Here is a 25,155-nt window from a genome sequence, read left to right on the forward strand (position 1 = left end):
CACTGGAGCGAAAGAGGAAGTACCCCCCTACCCACTCACGATCCCTGGCCCTGAATGCCAGCATTTCAAAATTCCTGGCCTCTGAAATGCAGTCATTCCGTCTGGTGGAGATGCAGAGTTTTAAAAGCCTTATGGCGGTGGCTGTCCCACAGTACATCGTGCCCTGCCGCCACTACTTTTCCAGGCAAGCCATCCCTTCCCTGCACAACCAAGTGGGTGACAAAATCAGGTGTGCCCTGCGCAACGCCATCTGTGGCAAGGTCCACCTAACTACGGATACGTGGACCAGTAAGCACGGTCAGGGACGTTATATCTCCCTAACAGCACACTGGGTAAATGCAGTGGCGGCTGGGCCTGAGGCGGATAGCAGTTTGGCGCATGTCCTTCCACCACCGAGGATTGCAGGGCGCTTCAGTTTGCCTCCTGTTCCTAACTCCTCCTACTCCCCTTCCTCATCCTCTACCGCCTCCTCATCCGGTCAGCGTAACACCTTCACCACCAACTTCAGCACAGCCAGGGGTAAACGACAGCAGGCAGTTTTAAAACTTGCCTGTTTTGGGGAAAAACCCCACACCGCGCAGGAGTTGTGGAGGAGCATGGAACAGCAGACCGATGAGTGGTTGGTGCCAGTGAGCCTCAAGCCTGGCCTGGTGGTGTGTGATAATGGGAGAAATCTCGTAGCAGCTCTGGGCCTAGCCAGTTTGACGCACATCCCTTGCCTGAAAAATGTGCTGAATTTGGTGGTACAGAGCTTCCTTAAAAATTACCCCGATATGTCAGAGCTGCTGCAGAAAGTGCGGGCCGTCTTTGCGCACTTTCGGCATTCTCACCCTGCTGCTGCTCGCCTGTCAGCGCTGCAGCGTAACTTCGGCCTTCCTGCTCACCGCCTCATATGTGGCGTGCCCACAAGGTGGAACTCCACCTTGCACATGCTGGCCAGACTTATTGATTGACTTATTAATTGACTTATTGACCTTATTTATTGATAAGCGGAATAGAACAGACTAGGCTGCAATTTAATTTTTTTCCCCTAAATGGGTTTTTATTGCAAAGCAGAATACAACAGCAGTATCCAATGGGTGTATCTCACTGTAACTTATGAATGAAAATGCAGTGTCTGAACGCTGTAAGTCACAGTAAAATATGAAGGAAAAAAGTTTTTTTTTTTTTTTAAATCCAGATTAAGCAGACACATATGGACTGAGCTTGCATTACATGGCCGCCGCACGCCTAACAGGTTGGATACTGTTGTTGTTCTATTCCGCTATTGAATAAAAAAAAAACCCATTTGAATGAAAAACTGAAAAATATTTTTTTTTCCCTAAAAACTGAAAAAAAATTATTTTCCCCTTAAATTGGTGCTTTTTGAAGAGCAGATTAGAAAAGCAGTGTCTAAACACTGTATGTCAAAGTAAAATATGAAGGAAAAAAGTTTTTTTTCTTTTTTAAATCCAGATTAAGCAGACACATATGCACTGAGCTTGCATTACATGGCCGCTGCATGCCGCACGCCGCCCACCTAACTGACTGATAAAAAGTTTTTTTTTTTCTCCCTCCTCCTCACTGGGCTCCGGTCAGGGAAAAAAGATTGTGCACTGCATCCCCACACAATAAGATCGCTGTCTGATTAAAGAAGATTCTTCCGATTCTTTGCCTGAAAGCAATCTCCAGCTTGCCCCTACAATAATCTCCTATCTCTCCCTCAGCAGCATCAGGAACCTGTCCCTACAGTAGTTAGAGCAGAGTGACGTGCGGCGCTATGTGACTCCAGCTTATATAGAGGCTGGGTCACATGTTGCACTGGCCAATCACAGCCATGCCATTAGTAGGCATGGCTGTGATGGCTTCTAAGGGCACACTAGTTAAACGCCTGCTGATTGGCTGCCTTGCAGCTGTTGAAACCGCACCATTAAAACCGAGCCAAAACATAAAATAACATTACCGAACAACGGACTGTGTCCCGAACATACAGGGAAATGTTCGGGTCCCTGTCCAGGTACCGGATACCCAAAAGTCCGGTACTATCCCGAACAATACAGTCCGTGTTAGCTCAACCCTGGTAGTGACAGGTACTCTTTTTTTAAAAAAAAAAAAAAAAATTGGGGTCTATTACTCTAGATCTCTCCTCTGCCCTTAACCACTTTAGCCGCTGGAGGATTTTGCTGCTTAATGACCAGGCCCTATTTTGCAATTCAGCACTGCGTTACTTTAATGGACAATTGTGCTGCCGCGCGACGCTGTACCCAAATAAAATTGACCTTTTTTTCCCACAAATAGAGCTTTCTTTTGGTGGTATTTGATCACCTGTGCGATTTTTTTTTTTTTTTTTTTTTGCACTATAAACAAAAAGAGCGACAATTTTGAAAAAAAAAAAACAATATTTTTCACATTCTGCTATATAACATTCCCCCCCCCCAAAAAAATGTAAAAATCTAAATTTTTTAACATTTTAGGCCAATTTGTTTTCTGCTACATATTTTTGGTAAAAAAAATCACAATAGGCGTATTTTGATTGGTTTGCGCAAAAGTTATTGTGTCTACTAACTACGGGAAAGATTTGTCATTTTTATTTATTTATTTATTTTTACTAGTAATGGCGGCGATCTGCGTTTTTTTTTTTTTTGCGGGACTGCGACATTGCGGCGGACAGATCGGACCCCTAACTGACATTTTTGACACTTTTGGGGGGACCAGTGACATTACTACAGTAATCAGTGCTATAAATATGCACTGTTACTGTAATAATGCCATTGGCAGGGAAGGGGTTAATACTATTAGTGATCAAGGGGTTAAATGTAATCCTAGGGGAGTGATTCTAACTGTGGAGGGTCGTGGCTTGTGAGATCATCACAGAGACATGTGATCCTATATAGCAGGATCACATAGCCTCTGTGATCACTTTAGGGAGAAGGACAGATGTCTGTGTTTACATCAGCCGTCCGTCCTTCTCTGTCAGCGGGGGGAGATCGCGAGTGGTCGGTGGCCACCAGAGCCGCCTGTCACACGCACTAGCTCCCCAGATGATGAGCAGGGGCTCTCCTGAGTCTCCTGAGCGAGCGACGTAGTACTACATCAGTTTGCCCAGAAGCGGCCGCCTGCCGCAGTAAATCTGCGGTGGGCGGTCATCAAGTGGTTAAAGTATCTGACCACACCAAGATTGGTGTGATCAGATGCTTTCCCAACTTCCCAATTGTGCTGTTTATATCTGGCGAAACTGAAGTGATAAAATGCTCATAGCTTCCGGTATCTTAGGCCTTACAGATGACTGGAGCCATTCTGGTCTCTGATCAGCTCTATGACCAGCTGTCGGAACTACCGGCTGCATTCTTGGGTTACCCGGTGGGACAGGAGAGCCCGCAAAAACCATGGAAGGGGAAAAGGAGGGGGGTAGTCTAGCAGCTAATTAGCAAATAGGATTGCTTTTACATGAAAGCTGACTACCAGCTGAAAAAAGATACCAAGATGATGCCTAAATCTGCAGGCATCATCCCGGTATAACCACTCAAAGTCCAGCGACTGGTCCTTGTTGGGCATAAATTTTAATGTTTTTTTTTTCATGCAGACTGTAGGCTGAACGAAAAAATAGAACCTAACAGATTCCTCCATTCACATTGATCAATGTGGATGAAGAAATCTCTGCCAGAAAGTGTGTGGCATGCCCACCATTAGACCTCCCACTTCTAAAGATTGGCATAGATGCAATGTTCTTTTTTTGGGCTGAAGGAAAAATAACATAGCAGATTCCTCCATTCACAACAATCGATGTGGATGAAGAAATCGCTGCCAAGAAAAGTGTAAAAAAATATATGGAGAAGCATATCTCTGCTCCTCTGTGTCCACCCCATCTCCTATGCTTTGCCATATATAGTTTTTTTTTTTTTTACTGCAGTGGTGAAATCACCCCCTACAGCGCTGCAATCATTGATTTACGCATTCCGAAAGCAAACTCTGTTGCTGTCGGGATAAACAGACCAGTGCTGCAGCTTATGGGTATACCTGCAAAGCAAACATTGGTTAACAATAAAACACAGTAACAATAAAACATTACAATATAATAGTATACAGTACAGTAAAACAGTAGAATGGCGGTATCTGCAAAGCAAACTATGGTTAACAATGAAAAACAGTAACAATAAAACATTACAGTGTAGCAGTATATTATAAAGTACAGTAAACCAGTAAGAACAGAAAATTAACTCAATAAAACAACAATTTTTGGCTTTTTTATTTTTTTTAATTTTTTAGGTTTTTTTTTTTTACCCTTTTTATTTGTAACTGTAAAAAAAAATTAAACATTTCAGGCTAGGGTCTCTCAATATGCTATAGCCATCTAACATCTGTCGAGACCCTGTGTGAAAGTGTGCCCTAGACTGTGCCATGCTGCACCGTATACTAACAGTCCACTAGTGTGTGGTAGCAACGGAAACAGTCCCCGATGCAGAGACCAGGTTGGCCAGGACAGGAGGGACAAAAATATTGAGTGTCATGCCTATATCTGCATTTACTACAGACACTATATCTTCTTTGAGGTGCTCTTTGGGTAGGGGTACCAGGGAGGACATCCGGAAAATGCCTCTCATACAGCCGGCTCACTGCATCTTGATTGAGAAATTGGGCCACAGCAACTTCTGGATACAGAAGGGCTGTGATGATCTCTACCTGGAATTTTAGGAAGGATCCACTTCTTCCTGGCGCTTTTTATAGCACATAGGCGTCTGGCCTTATGGGATATTAAGTGCAGTGCCATCATCTGGCCATTGAAGTCCACCCCTCCTATGTTGAGGTTGTAGTCGTGGACACAGAAGGGCTTCTCAACAACACCAGTTGTTGTTGTAATTTGGACTGTCATATCTTGGTGAATAGAAGACATAACGCAAACCTTCCGTGTGACCTTCCCCTTCACTGCAAGCAACTTATAACACTTCAAGCAGGCTCTCTTCCCCCCATCCAAGTCAGGAATCTACAAGTCGTTGGGGGAGGCCCTGGCAATTAGTTCGCATGGTGCCACATGCGTCAATTCCAGAATCAAAAATGTGACTGAAAAGTGCCACTCTTGTTCCCTTGTAAATCCAGAAACTACTATAGCCTGTTGTCCAGTCACAAAGTTTATACACCTTGACCCCATATCTGGCACACTTGCTGGGGCAAAACTGTTTGAGAAAAAGGCGGCCAGAAAACTTTTTCAGGGACTCATCAACGCAGACAGCTTGTTGGGGGCGTATACAAGGATGCAAATTTTTGGTTGAAGTGATTTACGAGGAGCCGAACTTTTTGGAGCTGGTCATATCCAAGGTCACCCCGAGGACAACAGAGTTCATTGTCATTGAAATGCATGAACCACAAGATTTTCTCATATCTAATCATGGCCATGGTAGCAGAGAACATGGGTATATGATGATTTTGGTCAGTGAACCAATATGACCGCCACTCACTCTTTTTAGTAATGCCCATGATGAGGGATAGACAAAGAAAGGTTAAATTCTGAAACTATGATACCTTTCCATGCAAATTCTCTGGCAAGGGTGATAAATTGATCGGCATATAAATTGCTTTGGTCCATATGAGATCTGTACAGATCTTCCATGAAAAACAGCTCATAAAAACCAAGGGGAGTAAAATTCGTTGTTTCCACCTGAATTCATGGTTGGCGAGTGAATAGGGGAAGTAAGGGTGCTGCAGAAGTGGTGGGCTTCCAGTCAGGATTTGAAAGCACATCAGGAAGGCCTGTCTTTGAATTCTTGGTGGCTGTAAGACACTACTTGTGCTAGCCACTGCACCAGCTTGAACTGCACTTATGGGACTTGCCATGTCACTAAGTGTTACTGCAATGCTGGTTTGTCTATGACCAGGATGTACTAGGCCGCTGGTGCTCACCAGTTCATCAGAAGATAGAGTGGCACTAGTACTGACACTCTGCTGCATACCAGAACCATGCAATTTTTGCACCTCCGCAACAGAAGAACGGGGTCGGGTATGCCAGACCTTAGCATGGACCACTACTGCATCATCAGAGCTATCTGTCAGGGTGCCGCTGCTCTCTACAGGTTTGAAAACTGAGCCTGATTCTGACTGTGAGGCTTCCCCATCACTCTCATCTGTCATGTTACGCATTGTGTAGGCCTCTTCACTAGTGTACCACTGTTTGGGCATTTTGGCCAATAATTTTAAAGGTACCTAGTGGGAATCACAGGCAAAAAAGCACCTGGATGTCAGGGACTGATTGAACCGCTACCAAAAAACTTAACTGCTAGCGCTAGCAGAGATCAGGCCTGACTCTGTTGATGCTGCGGTTTTGTGTGCTGTGCATCTGAACTGACAGTGATCTACAGATACTGCATTTCTTGGGGGCTGGGCAGTGGGGCCTGGCACAGGTGCTGGCAGGTGTTGAGGCTGATCCTGCGAAAGCTTGCGTTTTGGGAACACTATACTATTGGGGATGCTAGTATAGTTCTGATCTGATCACAGATATTGATCTGTTCAGACACTAGTCTAATAATGGAGGTGTTTAGTGTATATGTCACTGGCAACAAAAGGGCTAAAATGTATTACGGAATATGTGGCAGCCAATCTGACACTATCCTGGATTGATGCTAACTGATGCTGACGCTAACTGACGTCACTGACGTCAGAAAAAAGATCTGTAGACTGTGCTAAGGACAATTTGACAGGGCAGATATGTCCCAGATATCAGTTAGTGTCGGCAGTAGTCCCAGATATGTATAGGGTACCCTAAAAATATCTGGGACTACTGCTGACACTAACGAATGTCACCAGTGACACTAATACAGTGAGCCTAACTATGTGCACTGGTGTTAGTGTAGTGCTTTACTCATGGTAGATGCTCTCTCCTCTCATGCTGGAACGGAAAAGGGCTCCAGGAGAAGAGATTGCATAATTTCCTGTGCCTGTGTTTACATTACACAGGACATTCTGTGATTCATCGTGACCGATCAGCAGGTCCAGGCAATAAATAATTGGCCTGGACCTTTAGAGTGATTGGTTCTGGAACAAATCCGATCACCGCCAGGTCAGAGGTCAGGAGCTATTTACAGGTACGTTGATTCATGCAGCTGTGCCACCTTGCCGCAGCAAATCTGCGGTGGTTGGCTGGCAAGTGCTTAAAATATTTTGTATACAATAAAACCATGAAATTTCAGGAAACAGAGGGGACATCCATCTCCCTCTGAGTGCCTGGGCCACATTTGAACAAGCGAGCCTATTGCGGCGTGCTGGGGAGACCCCGCCAGGCCTTGGGGGTGAGCGGTGTGACTGCAGCATTCTAATTGCTCCTGAAGAAGTGACCAGATCACGTAACATGTAGAGAACAATTCACAAGATCAATGGAGGACAAATAATCCCCAATGTGTGGAGGATATGTGAATCCTGTTGTATATTTTAAATGCATAGGTCTTATATGCCTATTTATCCTCTAGGAGGATATGCAAATAGTCCGTCATCCGCTATTTTTTTAATATAAATAATTCCGCAATTTTATTATGTTTTATACAAAATATTTTAATGTAGAGCAATAAATTTGTTAATTGTACATATATGTGCTGTAGAGGGTCAGCCTGGGACAGGGTTTTTTGGAGAGGACGAGAGATGGCGGGCGAGCGAGGGAGGGCGAGTGATGGAGGGAGGGCAAGAGAGAGAGATCAGCATGCGGTGTGGAAGGCTCCACTAGTGGATTGTGACCTGCTGGGTCTAACCTTTGTGAAAGACTGTAGCTTGGGCTAGAGCTGTGAAGTTTGGATGAGCGCTACAGCTGTGTGGAATGTTTCCAGTACAGTGCCTCTGTTACCAGCGAGATTGCCCATTCCAAGGAAGTATGTTCCAACACCAGAATGGAACTTGTTGACCGCATGGTGTCTGCTTGGGTGCACAGCACAACTGCCAGGAGCACCCCAGTTCCAAAGCCTCCCGAGATCTGGCAGAGGAACCTCGGAGGTTGGCTGTTGGTCCTGCCATCAACTGGGTCATCTGGCGGCCCAGTGCCCAAGACGGGAATGATCAATGGAGTGTGACATGGGTCGTCATCGCTCCATGTATTCCTATGCAGTGTGTGCTGCAGTCAGCCTGAATCTGCATGTGTGTGGTGCAGGTCAATGGACAGGAGGTGGTAGCGTTCCTTAAATCTGAGAGTGTCGTCACCCTGCTCCACGCAGACAGGTTGCAGAGAACTCTGGTACTAGGGGATTAGGTCAGAGTCATCTGTGTGAATGGTGATATTAAAGACTATCCGGTGGCCTGTGTGACCCTGTGCACACCTGCAGGAACTGCTACACTAAAGGTTGGGGTGGTCGCAGGATTGCCTCATGACTTACTAATCAAGCGAGACTGCCCCATATTTTGGGACTTGTATGAGCACAAGTTCAAAGGTTTGGGGATTTCCCCCCAAAAGAAAGAACCCACAGAGGTTGTGGATAATATGGTGCTGCAGAATGTCAATACTGATGAAAGGTACCAGGTGGCTGAACCTGCAGAAAGTCCAGTCCCCTGGAGGTATTTGCAGGGTTTGAAGCGGAAGGTACTTCCTCTGAGCCGCAGTTGTCAGTTTAAGATTAAACACTTGCAGACTTCGGTGTATCATCCACAAACTGACGGGTTAGTGGAGCGGTTCAACAAAACCCTAAAGAGGATGCTAAAAAAAAATGGTTGAGGGGGATGGTCATGATTGGGATTACTTGTTGCCTCCCTTGTTGTTTGCCATAAGAGAGGTACGCCAGGCCATGGGATTCTCCCCCTTTGAGCTGGTTTATGGGAGACACCCCCATGGACTAATGGATTTAGTGAAGGAGACGTGGGAACAGGAGGCTTCCCCTTATTGGAGTGTGGTTGAACACATTTCACAACTGCAGGATAGAATAACAAAAGTTATGCCCATAGTTAGGGAACATTTGCAGGCTGCTCAAAAGGCCCAGAGTCGTGTGTACAAACGATCCGCCAAGGTTAGGGAGTTTAAACCTGGGGATCGGGTGCTGGTATTGGTGCCTATCGTAGAGAGTAAGTTTCTCGCCAAGTGGCAAGGACCCTTTGAGATAGTTGAGTGGGTGGGGAACATTAATTACAAAGTCCATCAGCCCACCAAACATAAACCCTACCAGATTTACCAAGTCAACCTGATCAAACCATGGAAAGATAGAGAGATTTTGACAGTCAGTGTGAAGGTCCAGGAAGATCCTAATGCTCAGATTAGGAAGGTAGGAGTTGCAGAGGGTCTCTCCCCTTCACAAAAACAGGAGTCTTGGGAGTTTTTGCAGAGGAATCAAGACATGTTTTCAAACCTGCCTGGTTTAACCTTTGTAATAGAGCAGAATATTGTCTCGGCCGAACTAAAGATAAAGATAAACACACGTTGGACCTTGGGATCATTGAGGAGTCTTCAAGTAGCTGGTCCAGTCCTATAGTACTTGTACCAAAGCCGAATTAAACTTGGCGATTCTGCAATGACTTTCGCAAGTTAATTGAAGTCTCCAAGCCAGACACGTATCCCATGCCCCGGGTGGATGAGTTAATCGAGAGGTTAGGACCAGCCCGATACATTACCATTCTTGACTTGACCGAAGGGATATTTGCAGATTCCACTTTCATCAGGGGCTAAGCAAAAAGAAAACAATTTTTGTCTTGCTGTTTCTCTGATGTTTGTTGAAAGACACAGCTTCATATATTCATTTGACAGATGGGTTATGCTGCTCCCAGGTAGTCCCAGGTGGTATACTCCCACTGCCTGCTCTAGGATCTCGGTAACAAGCAGTGTCAGAACAATACATAACCCAACTCCACAGAGGGGTGGGTGCTGTGTCCGTCAATGAACATCAGAGAAAAGGATTTTACAGTAAGACCAAAATCCAACTTTCTCTTTCGTTCATTGATGGACACAGCTTCATATCTTCATTTGACAGATGGGACATCCCAAAGCAGTATCCGCATGAGGGGTGGGAAAAACAAAACAAAAACACAGCAATAAACAAATTCTCAACAAGGGCTAAACTTAGCCAACCAGGAACAACTGGTGCTTACCTGACAAAAAAATACACCCTCAAAGAGGACTAATCCTCTCCAACAGCAGCCTTCAAACCCTTGCGGTCAAAGGAAGCATCTGCAGATGCCAACACATCCACCTTATAAACTTTTGTGAAAATGTGCACAGACGACCAGATTGTTACCTAGAGCACCCACCGGTTAAAAGCGGCACCAGGCACACCATATGGACCCGATTGGCCAGCCACCCCGAACAGCAAGCTGTAAGTAGGCCGCAAAGCCTAAATTTGGGGCCCAAGCCGGCAGCGTGAGTCGCGAGTCTGCCGACAGCTCTGTTAGCTTGATCAACAGCTTAGACAGCTTGGAAAGAGCTCAGGCAGCTTGGTCAGTCGCTTGGACAGTCAGTTCCGTCAGCCGCGAGTAGGCTTCAAGGCCACAGCCTCAATTTATGGTCTGATCCATCGGCAGTACTGTATCAGCAGCTCGGACAGCTTGGTCAGGCACTCGGACAGCTGCGAGTAGGCCGAAAAGCCGCAACCTCCATTTTTGGCCTGATCTGGCCTTGTGAGGCGTGCATCCATCGGCAGTACCGTCTGCTATATCAGCAACTCGGATAGCTTGGTCAGGCACTCAGACAGCTGCGAGTAGGCCGCAAAGCCGCGGTCTAAATTTTTGGCCTGATCCGGCCGTGTGAGGCGCAGACCCTCGGATGATGAAACATCCGCTTCCCGCCAGCCCAATAACCACCGCAGAGAGCCCAAAAGACCATAACCCACAGGGGGGGGGGTCACTAACCAACAGGGGGCCGGGAACCCACTTTAAGACCCCCATGTGCGATCCGGACATCCCGTTCAGAAGCAACCACATCTACCCCCCCCCCCCCTACTGGAGCAAGGGGCAAAACCAGCTCCTACCTCACCCAGGGAGGGGGAGGGGGGTGAAATGGAGGTACGCTGCAACTCCGATCATAACCAGGGCTATGCATACTCGCCGGACAGTCCCCATCCAGTGGGACTATGCGTGGAGCTGAGACCTACTCACGCTCACTGGCCTGCATGGGAAAACCGTAAGGATCTAGGATATCCAGTCTGTCACCCAGTCCGGCAGTTGATAATTCTCACAGGAACAGAATTGATTGTAGTTCTCACAGGAACAAAAAAATAATAAAGGAAGAAAAAAAATTCAGTTTAAAAAGGAAAAAATGCCAGGACCAGAGATTCCAGTAAGGAACTAGGTCCTTACTCGTGACTAGGCAGAATAAGCTTTAACTTTTGTTAACCCTTTCCAGCTTAGTGTCCTACTCCTAGGAAGAGCTGCATAACCCATCTGTCAAATATAGATATGAAGCTGTGTCCATCAATGTATGAAAGAGAAACTACGTTTGCCACACCAAAGGGGTTATGGCAGTATGCCAGAATGCTGTTTGGGTTGCATAGGGCCCCAGCCACTTTCCAGAGGGCCATGGACTTCGTTTGGAGACCCCATAAGGAATTCTTAGGCGCCTACCTTGATGACATTGTCATCTTTAGTCAGGACTTGGAGAGTCGTTTGCAGAAAGTACAGTCAGTGTTGGATACGATCTGAAAGGCCGGGTACACAGTGAACCCAGAAAAAAGTAAGATTGGATTGGAAGAGGCCCGCTATTTGGGGTATGTTTTAGGCAGAGGGGTGATTAAACCCCAACTGAACAAGGTGGAGGCCATCCAGAAGTGGCCCCGCCCACTCACAAAAAAAAACAGGTGCATTCCTTCCTTGGCATTGTGGGGTATTTCAGGAGGTTTGTTCCCAACTTTGCCAGCCTAGCAGTGCCTCTAACAGATCTCACAAAAGGAAGGAATTTGACTCCTATTCTGTGGAGTGCTGAAGCAGAAGCAGCATTTGGACGTTTGAAGCAAGCTTTGTGCCAGGAACCAGTGCTAATAGCCCCAGACTTCCAAAAAAAGTTCCTGGTACAAACGATTGCTTCAAAGTTGGGTCTTGGTGCAGTTCTGTCCCAGATGGTTGGGGGAGATGAACACATGGGAGTCCGCACGGGGGGGGGGGGGGCAAGGGGGAGCGAGTGCCCCCCTGGAATGTCAAGCTCTGCTCTGTGCACCGATTGCGACGGCTCCCTGCTCTGCCTATCTTCTCTCCTTCCGACAGCTGAAGGGGGCAGGTCGGACTGAGGATTCCCTCTTGACATCAGTCAGGAGGGTTGGAGCTGCGGCAGAGGAGAGAGGAGCCTGGTGGAGGAGAGAGCCAGGATACACCAGTGAAAAGTGAGTCAGAAGCACTAATTGATCTATTGCTAAAGGCATGATGGATAACAAGGTAAGTAATGAGGCGCTGCTACTAGTATTTAACATATAGATACAAACACTGTAAAAAATTCACTTTATGCAATCTAAAATAGGTGACTCCAAATTCCCGTGCTAGGGTGAATGAAACTTATTCACAAAAGAGATCAGAAATAAATGACAATAAATATTAGAATGAGCTATAAAGTGCTTGTGATAAACTCTGCTAATTTTCTCAAAACGTGCTAGATTCAAATACAGTATTTGCATAAATGTATTTGAATCTAGCACGTTTTGAGAAAATTAGCACAGTTTATCACAAGCACTTTATATTTAATTCTAATATTTATTGTCATTTATTTCTGATCTCTTTTAAGTGAATAAGTTTCATTCACCCTAGCATGGGAATTTGGAGTCACCTATTTTAGATTGCATAAAGTGAATTTTTTACAGTGTTATGTATCTATATGTTAAATACTAGTAGCAGCGCCTCATTACTTACCTTGTTTGACATTTAAGTATTACCACTTAAATTGAAGGCAGCTCTACTTAACACATTATCTTTAGATGAGGGAAGGCGCCGTACTCATATTATCTCATAAAGGCATAATAAGACACAGTCAGGGGCAGTGGAGCAGGATGTTGATTTGAAGGGATTGAAGAGAAGGAAGGATGTTTTTATAAGTGCGTTATGCATGCTGCACCAGGCCAGAGGCAGCACTGGAGTACAGGGGCAGAGGGCAGTGATGGGGCACACACATGAGGTGGATTTTGATTTGAAGGATATAATCCTAGGGATATTGGTGCTTATGCACCAGAGGCAAGAGGAGAGACTTTGATTGTCCGCTCTCAACACTGCACCTTTGCTGCCCCAGCCCGGCCTCAGCCTACATTCAAATTGGTCTGATTTGACATGTCAAATCGCATGTCAATTTGGAGCCAATTGCCAGCAAAGGAATCGGCTGAATCGGTGTGACACTGACTTTGCGGCACTGCCCCAATTCCCAAAAGTGTACTACTTTTGGCAATTTGTCATCAAACAGTAAGGGGAGATCAGCAAACGGGCGTTAACTGATCTCACTTCCCTCCACCTGTTGGCACCTGCCATGCCAGTCCCAGGTGTGCCAATGGGTGCATGGAGCCCAGGAAACATGGCTGAGGTGTGTGTGTGGGGGGGGGGGGTGGCCGGTACTAACAGGGGGTGTGTGGAAATGATCTGGTGGCTACACTGCTAATGGATTGTTTCCATATGACAGACAACACTTGGCTTGTCAGGTTTATACACAGTAAGTGAGATGCTTTCTTTTAAGCCTTGTTTTCAGGGCAGTAAAAATGCATGGCTGAGCCACGTTTACCACCACCCAACCACTCCCCTTTACGCTGCAATCCACTGGGAGTATGTAAAACCCCCTGGCACCACTGTTGTACTATGTAGGACAGTGGCAGTGTCTTTGCAGCACACCCCTCACCCATGTTTCCTGGGCTCCATGCACCCATTGGCAGACCTGGGACTGGCATGGCTGGTACCAACAGATGGAAGGAAGGGAGATCAGCGAACTTTCAGCGTACATTCAATAGTGTCAGTAGTGTGAACATAAAAAGAGATTATGGCAGCTTGATTCTTCTATTAAGCTTTTGCATCAAGTTTCTCAAACCTTTGGATGCCTGCGCATTATATGATAATGGCTAAGCCTCTCCCCTTCATGACATTGTCAAAAAGGGAAGGAGCATGGGTGATCTTAAAATCACGCCCACCCCCCCCCCCCCCGAAAAAAGTTCTGTGGATACCCATGGATGAACACCCTGTTGTGTACTTGAGCCGGAAGCTCTCACTGTCTGAGAAGAATTATTCCATTGTGGAAAGGGAGTGTCTGGCAATAAAATGGACTTTGGAGACACCCCCGCTACTACCTGTTGGACCAACCCTTTAAGCTAGTGTCAGACCTTGCGCCCCTTACATGGCTGGCCCAAAATAAAGATAAGAACTCCAAAATCCCCCGGTGGTATCTCGCCCTACAGGACTTCAACTTTGTAGTGGTTCATAGACCAGGCAGGGTACATCAGAATGCAGATGCCCTTTCCCGGGTCTATTGCCATTTAACGTGTGGTGTCCAGCAGACATGGGAGTAAGTCACACATGTGCAAGTCACAAGCAAGTCTCAAGTCTTAACCTTCAAGTCTCAAGCAAGTCCCAAGTTACTGTGGCAAAAAGCAAGCAAGTCAAGTTGAGTCCCTGCTAGAAGTCAAGCAAGTCAAATCAAGTCATTTATTTTGGTCAAGTCACAAATCAAGTCGAAATACTGATCTACGCCAATTTTTACCTTTAAATCAGTTAAAAGTCAGTGTTCAGGAAAGGTTTTGCTTTATTTTCAACATTAACAAAACTGCTTAGTGCTTTTTTCTTGGCATATTAAAGAAACACTTTGAAAGCCCAAACAGCTCCAAATCCTTTGTCCGGTCATGTTTCAACACCACAGTCACTAAAAACATGTTAAGTATTTCCATTGTTAAACAGCCAGTGTCCTAAAAATCAGAACACACTGAGGTGTTTTAAGTGACTGTGGTGTCAGAAACGCAACAGGCACATTTATTTTGCTTTAACACATCTTGAGAAAATGCAAATATTTAATAACTTAAAAAAGTAAAGTAATTTTGAGTCATATGTCTCTAGTATAAGTCAAGTCTCAAGTCATGAATACCAAGTCAAAGTCAAGTCAAGTATTCTATTCATTTTAGTCAAGCAAGTCTCAAGTCCTCAAACTGGTGACTTAAGTCAAGTCATGTGACTCGAGTCCCCCACCTCTGGTGTCCAGACCCCTGGCCTGGAACGGGGGGGGGGGGGGGAATATGTAGAGGGTCAGCCTAGGATAGGGTTAAGGGAGGGTTAATTTAAGAGGGCGGGTACTTTCAGACCTGCTTATTATTCAGGTGGTCTGAAAGTGTCAGTGGAGCTGTTTGCTGAGAGATATCAGCGTGCTGTGTGGAAGGCTCCACTTGTGGATTGTGACCTGCTGGGTGAGATAAAACCTCTGTGAAAGACTGTAGCTCTGGCTAGAGCTGTGAAGTTTGCCTCTAAAGCCCTGTACACACGATCAGATTATCGAACGATCTGTCGTCCATTTTTTGTGGCATGCTAGTCTGATGTGGAAAATGAAGAGGTTATTTTCATATGAATTTTCCCGTACGACAGAATTCTACTTCAGAAGTGATGTCATGTGTTGGATTGCTTTGTATGTGTTCTTTCATCTCTGAGCATGCCTAGTCTTGCTCTTAAGATTTTTTTTCCATCGAAATCTGTACTAATGAGACGAAAATCGGACATTGCATTACGGACGACAAAAATTTTATAGCCTGCACATCAGGATTTTGTCAGCCGAAAAGTCGGAGTTGGCTGTTGAAAGCACCATACTAACAATCCGAAAATCGGCAGATCGGTCGTCGGACGATTTTCCCTACAGATTTTCTTATCGTGTGTACGGGCCTTATGGCTGCTTACTGCAGAGCCTGTACGATACTCCTGTATGGGATTGTTTTTTTTTTCAAGAAAAGCCTGTTGTTTTTTCTGTTTGCCTTAAAGCTGAATAAAAGCACATTTTATTTTACTGGACTGTCTCTGAGCTGGCTTATCACCCCTCTGGTCCCTTACAGTGCCTACAAAGTCAATTTTTCTTGAGTTTCCAATTATGTGCCCTGATTGGGCAAAGCTATCATTGCTTCAGCCAAATAGGGCTTCCAATGCACTGTGCGGCCGCGCAATGCATTGTGGTTGCTTGGGGGGGGGGTGAACAAACAGTTGAACGCCCTGACATTTCAGATATTCGCCAAACAGGTGAACAGCCAATGTTCGGTCCAAACTCATGCTTGGGCCAAACCGTTCGCCCAACTCTACTGGTGATACAAACACTGAAGTGCAACTTACTGTAGCTTCTAGGATAAAAACGGGGTAAATTATCTCTGGCCTTGACACATAGTGAGGTTTAGAACAGAAAGGCATCAACTCCAGTGCCCAACCTACAAGTAATGTACATCGCAAACAAAGGTTTTCAATGCAATGAACAAAGTCAACAGAGGGGTGGCGACCGGAGAAGTGGATGGCAGCTTGCTAGCTTAGCTCTCTCCAGCCACAGAGAACCGAGCCATCTACAGTCCACCCAGCGGCATAAAACTCAGCAGGATAGCGGCCACAATTCCCCTGACAGCAGCGGAGATGACCCGTAGGAGGAGAGAGACCCCGAAGCTGGAGAAATTGGAAAACATCTCCAGTTCTCCCTCATGCAGCATTCTGCAAAATGGCGGTGGAGGCAGACCACTCCACACTGCACTGCAGACACCAGGGACGGACAGAGGGAACAAGCTGAAGCCATCACAGTAGGTAGGAAATCCAGATAGTGAGTACTCCTCCGGATCATCCTCCCCAGACTCCCCATCCTTAAGTAGCCCTGCAAAAAACAGACCCAGAATCATCTCCCCAGCTTAGCAGAGCACTGGAGACAGGCTGAATATGACACAGCAGCACAGCACAAACCCTGCACACCTACAAAGAGAACACAACATTCCCTTCCCCTCTGAAGAACGCCTGGTATCAGATCCATACTACAGGCTGATATCATGGGATGGATGCAACAATACAGGCAGTAAGTACACCATTTAGGAGACAGGGTCAACACTGTTGAAGCTTCACTCAGCAATCATACCCTGTCTTTCAACACAATGGTTGAAGCACACAACCAGCATTCTGATGAAATACAGTGGCTTAAAGATAAAGTTGCTGATCTGGAAGATAGATCAAGGAGGAACAACATTAAGTTGAGAGGTGTTCCAGAATCAGTACAGCCCCATCAATTGGAGCAATATGCTGCAAACTTATTTTCTACACTGATACCAACTCTGTCTGATTCTGACAAGATAATTGATAGAATCCACAGACTGCCCAAACCCGCCTTCCTAAGCCAGGAAATCCCCAGAGATGTCCTTTTAAGAGTGCACTTCTTTCATGTTAAAGAAAAGGTCATGTCAGCATTCAGACAAGCTCCCACTCCACCTCCAGAATTTGAAAACACCCAAATTCTACCAGATCTATCCAGACATACCCTCCAAAGGAGAAGGAACCTAGCAACAATCACAAAAGCATTGAGGAACCACAAAATATTGCATAAGTGGGAACACCCAGCTACTCTTACCATTACTCATAATGGTTCCACTACTGCTATTTCCACGCTGGAAGAGGGTATTGCATTACTCCAGAATTATTCCTCCAGATACGACCCCCACAAAGCGATACCCCAACCCCGCTATCCACAGATGGAGAATGGCAAATAGCATACAAGAAAAAATCCGGGAAAAAAAAGAACAAAATGCAGGGTGGACACCCCAGCACTTCCCAACAACATCAAACCGGTTCTAGGCCTATGGAGTGAAAAGTCTCCTTATGGCCCCTCAAAGATTATCGACCATGTTGGTCGAGCTCAGACCCACTATGTGGTCTCTTTTTTTACAAAGTTCTATTTTTTTTTATCCCCCCCCTCACATCCCAGTGTTGCTTCATGAACACAGTCCAATGACTATGGAACTACAACCACCCCAAGCTAATTCTGACAAGAACACCAGCCAAGAGGACACAAAATGGCACCCCCTCTCATTTCAATTGAATCGCCTGACAACACAACCCCCTTTTTTATACCACAATGGCAGTTAAAATAATTTCTATAAATGCTAACGGACTCAACCACCCAGCCAAACGATACGCGCTTTGGAAAGAAGCAAAAACATCCAACGCTGATATCATATCAGTACAGGAAAACCACTTCCAAACATCGAACTATCCTAAATGTTCCAACAAAAACTTTCCCTACATCTACCTGGCTACTTCCCCAACTAAGAAAAGAGGAATACTTGTCGCCATCAAAAACACTGTCGATTGGCAAGTCAAAGACACAGTAATTGATCTAGAAGGACGCTACATCATAATTACAGGAACTCTCAACAACATGCCGATAACTTTGGCGTCGATTTACACCCCCAACACACATCAGCTGCGCTTCCTAAAAAGAACCCTAAAAGTTATCTCGAGGATCAAGTATGGCGACCTCATGATCTGCGGTGACTTAAACCTGACAACCAATCCTGAATTAGTGCAAGGATGGCTACCCTCTAGACCAAAATACCCTTTTGTGGTGAGGGTATTAGCCGTTAGAATGGAGTAGAAGACGGATATTCCTTTGGTTTGGAGGGGGAACGTAGTGAGGAATTTCCATGCTTGGGTATTGGTGGGTAGATCTATGATCGGGTGTTTTGCCAATAACAGTGTTAGTTTAGAGATGGTAATGGACAGATCCTGGGGGAGGGAAAATTCTTCTAGGATCTCTTCTGTTTTTTTTCTCAGCGTAGAATTGTGAGGTTGAGGACAATCCATAGTTCCCAAACTCTATTGTGTTAAATTTTTTAATTTTATGGTCGAGTAGTTGGATGGGGATGTTGTGGGTGGAGAGGGTGTTTGTTTTTGGTGATATGTTACAGATAGCTCTCCAGGCTTGGAGTGAGGCTTTAATAGTGATCGGTAAGTTCGTCCATTGCCAGGGGATTCAAAGATCACTCAAAAGTAAATGTATCAGGTTTTAAGTTGGGACTAGATGTTCCTCTAAGGCCCACTTAGGTTTTTCATGATCTATGAACCAATGTTTGATTTGGTCTAATCTTGACGCCCACCAATATGCTTGGAGGTTAGGTAGTCCTGCACCTCCCATAGATTTGTGGGCTGTAAGTGTTTCATAAGCTATATGTGCTTTTTTTCCTGACATATAGCAGTGCCGCCTATCAGTGTCCATCAGTGCCACCTATCAGTGCCCATCAATGCCACCTATCAGTGCCCAGCAGTGCCGCCTATCAGTGCCCACCAATGCATATCAGTGCTATCTATCAGTGCCGCCTATCAGTGCCACCCCATCAGTGCCTCCTCATCAGTGTCTGTCAGTGCAGTCTCATCAGTGCAGGAAAAAACGTATTTACAAAATTGTATAACATACACAATAAACTTTTTTTTTTTCAAACTTTTCGGTCTTTTTTTTATTTGTTTAGCAAAAAGGAAAAAAACCCAGAGGTGATCAAATACCACCAAAAGAAAGCTCTATTTGGGGGGGGAAATGACATAAATTTGGTGTAGGTACAGTGTTGCATGACCGCGCAATTGTCATTCAAAATGCAACAGCGCTAAAAGGGGGAAATTGGCCTGGGCAGGAAGGGGGTGAAAGTGCCCTGTATTGAAGTGGTTAACAAGCTTTTGAAATGCCATATTTAAATGCATAGCGTCCACCATGGGTATGTTATCCCCACCTAGACCAGAATTAGCCCTGTTGAACCTCAACTTAGAATACTATCCGCCCAATTTCCGACAAATAGTTCTTCACCTCCTCCTAGCTGCCAGAACTTTAATAGTGCGTAAATGGAGAACCATTGAAACACCAAACATTTCTGAAACTATACGTTTTGTGAATGAGAATTATAAATTATAAAAAGCTCTTTCTCTGAATAACTTATCCTACCACAAATTTAATAAAGCCTGGCTGGCGTGGCCTTATAGACCACAGTAATTATTTAGCAATTTCTTACTCAATAAATGGCTAAGCTTTGTACAATGCTGCCCGTGCGGGGGGAGGGGGGGAGTGGCTTCGCCACCCGACTCTGTGACATTGTTCCCCTTGGGGCTCTGGGCCGGGTAGGCAGGGGCTACCTCTTCCCTTCTCTTCCCATTTGGAAGTCTAAACCATAATTCCACCATTAAATATATATTTTCTCTTATGTATATGTTTTCTCTTGCTTATATATTTACTATTGTCATCTACTATTGTAACACTTTAATGACAATCTTTGAAATGAAGCTCCACTACCCTGTTACTACCCCTGTTTTCTACATCCAGTTGATGTAACTTTGTTGTTGTTGTCTTTTTTGATTAAACCAATAAAAATCTATTGATTGAAAAAAAAAAAACAAAGTCAACAGAATAGTCAGAAATTTAGTTAACCCTTAAAAATAAAAACTGAGTAAAAGAAGAAATAAAGAGGTAAAAGGAAAGAGAGGAGGGGATGAGAGGTAGCAGATAGAAAAATAAATATAGAGAAATAAGGCAGGTATGCAATAAAGATAAGAGAATTACCGTGACTTCCCCATGAGTCCTGAGCCACAACCCTCCTCCCCTGCCCCAAGCTCACATAAGGACCAAAACAAAAGATTAAGTAGATCATATGTAAGGAGGTGCTATAGTTTCCATGCTTTTTTATATTGCTCCGGTTAGTCATTGAGTGAGGCAGTAGGATATTACATCCATCTGACATCCCTTATCCTCATATGGAGTTCAAGTAAACATGGAGATGCAGTACACTTCCACTGCAGGGCCACCAGACACCTTTCCGCGGTAATAATACGTGAACATTTTTTTGGCTGGTTTAGAAAATGCAGGTGGAGGTAGACCCAGAACAAATGTTTTGAGCATAAAGGAGATTTGGACATCAAATACGTGATGCATTAGTGCATGGACAAATTGGCAGAATGATATAAGCCAGCAGTGCCAGTAAATATGCTGAGGAGAGCCTAGTTAAATCATTTTTCTTTGATATGGTTCACTTTGCACTTATTTCCTTTTACACTACTCTTTTCCTGTAAGCTAGGGGAGTAAGACTCATTTTCATGACAGGCCATATCAGCATTATGGGTTCCCTCAAGGGGTCGTTGTATCTGAAGGACTAGATTTCTAGAGCACCCTATCCCCCCCTTACATCAGATGTCAAGAGCCTCCCACTATCAGAAGTAAAGGGTCCCTCACTCTCCCTTACATCACAGTGCATCCCACTTACGTTGTCCTACTGCAAAGCTGCAAAACAGAAAGTGCAGGGTCTGGAGGAAGACCAGAAGAGGGCTGGAGTCCGCTGCCAGAGTCTGCTTAATGCTGAGATTAGGGGAGGTGGAGACAAAGGGGTGCTTCGGCTGCACAGAGAGGCACAGGATCTGTAGTTCTGTCCTCTCTGCTGCTGACTGCTGAGAAGGGGAGGGGCCAAGATTAGCCTCTCAGTGTCTGCAGGGAGAAGTGCATGATCTGGCAGAGGAGTTCTGTCCTCTTCTTTGCTGCCGACTGCTGAGACAAGGTGGGGGTGGAGATGGTGGTTGTGCCACTGCTGCCGGAGAGATGCGAGGGCCACATGAAATGACCTGGAGGGCCAGATTCGCCTCCCCCAGGGCCTTCTGTTTGACATGTGCTCTAAGCCAAATATTAAGCTGGCTGTAGATGAGATGATTGTTACCTGAGCCACTGTTTTGAACCAAGTCAAGTGACAATTTAATGCAACAGCAGCTTCAGACACCCTAGCTGATTGCAGGGGTCAGCCAAATAGGTTTAAAAGTCTTTTTTGCTACACTTTACTCTGAGATTAGTAAGCCCTTTGGAAATGTTTTCCCACATGGCTGTAGATAATTTTCTTTTTTACAGGTGAGGTTTTGGCATCGGGCATGACGATAACAATTCGGCAGTGCGAGTGCTGTGACAGATTGCAGATGTAGTAAAACTGTGCTAACTATCCTAAAACTGGGACCTACTCACTGTATACACTGTAACATATGACAGTCCTTGTACCTCCCCCAAAAAAGCTTTAATTACTGTGCCACACACAAGAGACTAAAAGTTTTGTACAAATCTCAACATAATCATTTGTAGAAATTGAAACTCTTGCATTACATATGCTTTTCTAAAGACAGTCTACCTTTTTTTTTTAAATTCTTTTTATTTCAATATGTGCATAAAAACAAACATTCCAAACGTCCTTTCAACAAAGGGACAAAACAATATAAAATAAAAAAAATTATACAATATCCAAATAATTATCTGTTTACTTAGTATTCATAATCTCTTTATGCCAAGGTATATCCATTTAGCTTAATTGATCGTCGTTGTCCCGGTGTGCCCCAACCCCTTGCTCCATTGCATTCATAGATTTATTTCCTCATCATACTATGTGCATCCCTCTATATCCTCTTAGTTATCTCCTTATATTCAACCATTGGTTAATGTTGATTGACTCCAATTATCCCAAATTTTATTATATTTCGTTGAGCATCCTCTATGCATATACAATACTTTTTCAAATGGTAAAATCTGATTTACCGCTCTTATCCAGTTCTTAATAACAGGGGGCTTCATTTGAATCCACTTAACTGTGATTGTTTTCCTTGCCATAAACAGCGTTTCTCTAAGCATTATCTTGTGATATCTAGACCATGTTATTTCATCTAATATACCCAGCAAACAGGTTTCTGGGGTCAAAGGTACAGGCATATTCAGGACAGAGGATAATATTTGAATTATTTCCTGCCAGAATCTTGATATTACTGGACAAAACCACATAATATGTATAAAGTCTGCCCGCTTAGCACTGCATCTCAAACATTTAGGAGATGCAATGCTTTGCATTGCATAAAGTCTACTTGGAGAGAGATATGATTGATGTAGCATATATAATTGTATTAACCTATTGTTTGCTGCTGGCGATACATATAAATGGGATGAACAGGCTTCTTTCCAATTTTCATCAGTTAAATTGGGAATTATTTCCTGCCATTTTATTCTTATTGCCAAGGGATTCATTCCTGAATTAACCCTCGTTAAATGTGCATATATTTTAGAGATTAATCCTTTAGGGCCCTGGGACCTAAGGATACCAATCATTGGATATCCAGAGATCCCAGGTCCCAAAACTCCAAATTGTGCTTGTAACGCATGTCGCAACTGTAGGTATCTATATAATGAGGTATGTGGTATATCATATTTCATTTGTATATCTGAAAAAGAGTACATATGTGTTATGTCATATACATCTGCAAGGACTGATATCCCCTTTTGTTCCCAGAACTGATACTCTACCAATTGTTTCAGTTGATTAAACATTGGGTTTCGCCATAGTGGGAGATCCATGTTTATTTGTGTGTTTCCCTCTATACGTTTTGCCTCTCTCCATATTGTACGAGCTAATGTTAACATTGGTATTTGCTTATATTTTAATTTATTCAAAGGTGCTTCTAGGGCTATAAGTAAATTATTGATTTGTAAAACATGAGCCAGGTGTGATTCTACCATCTGTAGTGTTACTGGTACTATCCATCCTGTGAGATGTTTAAGTTGTCCAGCGAGATAGTATCTGTATATATTAGAAAGTGCCATACCTGCTTCTGTTTTAGTTCTGTGAAGTGTGGTTAACTTTATTCTAGTTCTACCCTTTCCCCAAATAAATGTGGTAAATAGGGCATCTATTTTTTTAAAAATAGTTTTAGGGACTATAACCGACATATGTGAAAAAATGTATAAACATTTCGGTAATAGGACCATCTTGATTAAATTTATTCTCCTTGCAACTGAAAGTGGTAATTTAGCCCAAGTAGCTAATTTAGTTTTAATTGTTGTCATTAAGGTTAGCCTGTAAAGCTGCTTGTGGTAATCTTGTAATATTTATTCCCAGGTATTTGAAAGAGGACACTACCTTTAATAAACTTGAATCCTTGCTTAGTGTGAGTAGTTGTGGTTGCAATGGCATAAGGGAGGATTTTTGCCAATTCATTTTAAGGCCTGAATAAGAACCAAATAGTTCTATTATATGCATAGCTGCTTCCAATGATCCATGTGCATCATTTAAATATAAAACAAGATCATCAGCATATAATCCCACTATATCTATCCTTTCTGCCAATGTAATGCCCCGTACAGAAGGGGTTTGCCGAAGTCGAAGTGCCAAAGATTCAATAGCTACTGAAAATAAGAGTGGTGATAGAGGGCATCCCTGCGGGGTGCCTCTATATAATTGTATGGCCTTGGTTAAAAAGCCATTTACCAACAGCTGAGAAGTTGGATTTAGATACATTATTTCCACCCAAGTACAGAATTTCTCCCCAAATCCAAATGCCCTAAGCACTGCCTGCAAAAAGGGCCATTCAATAGAATCAAAAGCCTTTGCTGTATCAAGAGAGGCCAAGACACTTGAGTCTGGTAGTTGATCTCTAAGCTGAGCTATAAGTTGTGTTCTTCGAAGATTTATAGATGTGGATTTTCCTGGCATAAATCCAGTTTGATCTGGATGTATAATATTAAGTATTACATTATTTAATCTATGGGCCAAAATGTTTGCAAGAATTTTGTAGTCTGTATTTGATAATGATATGGGTCGGTATGAAGCACAGTCTGTTAAATTTTTATCTGGTTTTGGAATTAGTACTACTGTAGCTAAATACATGGATTCAGGAAGTCTTTTTACCCTGAAAGCTGCATCAAATACTTGAACTAGCACTGGGGCAAGAATATCCACGTATTTACTATATACTTCTAACGGAAGTCCGTCTGGTTCTGAAGCCTTTCCTATTGCTAGACTTGTTATTGCTCTTCTTACTTCTTCCTCGCTTGGATTTTCCTCTAATGATTTAACCTGCTCTGTCGTTAAGGCTGGAAAACGGAAAATTCCTATCATACTTACCGTAATTTTCCTTTCCTGGTGGTCTCCATGGCAGCCTACGTGTGGGTTAACCCCGCCTCCTCTCCAATGGTATAGGACCCCCCTCTATAAATTTCAGCTTGCAGGCACAGCCAGTGTTCCATATCTTAGCCGAATCCAAGACCAGAGGGTGGGAACTCCGGCTGCCATGGAGACCACCAGGAAAGGAAAATTACGGTAAGTATGATAGGAATTTTCCGTTTTCCTGGCAGTCTCCATGGCAGCCTACGTGTGGGAAATAACTAGCCCAAACCACACGGGTGGGAATGTTTCAAATCAAATTTTACTTCAAATTATTAGCAGACAAAACAGTCAAGCCAAAATTAACTGAAGATAAGGAGGCTAGCTCCACACAATAATGTGTCATAAACGTATTTAC

The sequence above is a fragment of the Pelophylax lessonae genome (genome assembly GCF_965119305.1).
Source record: "Pelophylax lessonae genome assembly, chromosome: 5".
Lineage (NCBI taxonomy): Eukaryota > Metazoa > Chordata > Amphibia > Anura > Ranidae > Pelophylax > Pelophylax lessonae.